Consider the following 1,688-nt stretch of genomic DNA (forward strand, 5'->3'; position numbering starts at 1 on the left):
TTTCGTGACCGGCAACGGATCGCAACCCTCAGTGTTGCGCCCGCACCGGACCGGGACTGGCTACGGGATCGCAACACTCGGTGTTGCTCCCACACCTCGCTCAGCCAGTGAGCGGCCGGTCTGTATGTGGGATCCGAACCCTCGGCGGGAGAGCCGCTGTGCTAGCGCCACCGGGCCAGCCCCACAGTGGACTCTTGTAAGAGAGAAATAAACTTCTGTTATAGCAGCTAGCATTGCCCTGACTTACACCCCCACTTCACAAAGGAGACTATAGAACTTGTCAAAGAGTTGCAGTGCTATTTCTTCAAAACCCCCTCACTAGATATTAAATGTTCTCATGAAGCTTCTCAAGGATTTCTACAGCAGTGTTAAATTGCATAATCGTCCAGGAGGTGGGAGGGCATCAGTGATCTGTAGTGTTCTGGATCGGTCTGGGCTATGGTGCAGGGTTGCACTGGAAAGGATGCCTGGTGGCTTGCTTCTCTTTTCAGTTTTCCCTTTCCTTGTCAATCTAGGTGTAGATGGACAGCCTGTTGCCCAGATAGCAGATGCTGTGACAGCTTTCAGCACTCTGTTGCTGATGGAAATCTCTGACTATGGCTAAGTTTCCTTGGTGCATGACTTCAATCTTCTTTGGGCTGAACACCAGTGTGCTCACGCTGCCGAGGAGTTTGTAGCATTGCAGCCTTCTTGCAAATGTGCGGTGGAAGTGCAGACATCAGCAACTACTAGGTTATAATCAAAATGTGTCATCAAGGCTGGCTATATAGCTCAGTTGGATAGAGCATGTCCTTGCAACACCAGCATCAAGGGTTCAAATCCCTGTACCAGCCAGCTGCCAGAAACAGGAAGAAAAAAAAAGGTCTGCCCTGGTAGGTTGCATAGGAGTGAGAAGGCCCTTTCCTTACCCATTTCAAAGTCCATGGCAGACTCTCTTGTAACAAAAGGTCTCATCAAAAGGTTAGCTTAGGGAAAGTGGGCCATCTTTACAAAGGACTAAGAGGACGGGGAGGTTAAATGCACAAAAGAAATTCCAGAAGTGAGTTCCAATGGCTAGAGTGGATTATAGAAGCAAGCTTTGAAATATTCTGCATTTATTTATTTAAAATTACAATAGAGGGCCGGCCCGTGGCTCACTTGGGAGAGTGAGGTGCTGATAACACCAAGGCCACAGGTTTGGATCCCTATATAGGGATGGCCAGATAGCTCGCTTGGGAGAGCGTGGTGCTGACAACACCAAGTCAAGGGTTAAGATCCCCTTACCGGTCATCTTTAAAAAAAATAAAATAAAATAATAAAAATAAATAAAATTACAATGGGACAACATGTGTTACAACACATTCAAACAATACTGAATTATGCTAAGTAAAAATGTTAAAGTTCTGTTTCCATCTGAAGTCTACTCCTCATGAGTAAATTACCGTTGTTGATAGCTGGTATGTATCCTGAGAGTCTTTAAATATAACTCCCGACTTGCAACTCTTTGAAGGGTTTATCTATCTATTTAGTATTAGCTAACTACAACTAAGCTTTCTCAAGCTTTTACTAGGTGCCAGGTACTACTCTAAACACTTCCTCAAAACACTGCCTGGACTGTGCTACTTTAACCAACTACATTTTATTTTATTTTATTTATTTATTTTTTAAAGATGACCGGTAAGGGGATCTCAACCCTTGACTTGGTGTTG

Source organism: Galeopterus variegatus, unplaced genomic scaffold, assembly GCF_000696425.1.
Source record: "Galeopterus variegatus unplaced genomic scaffold, G_variegatus-3.0.2 Scaffold1985, whole genome shotgun sequence".
In the NCBI taxonomy this organism is placed as follows: domain Eukaryota; kingdom Metazoa; phylum Chordata; class Mammalia; order Dermoptera; family Cynocephalidae; genus Galeopterus; species Galeopterus variegatus.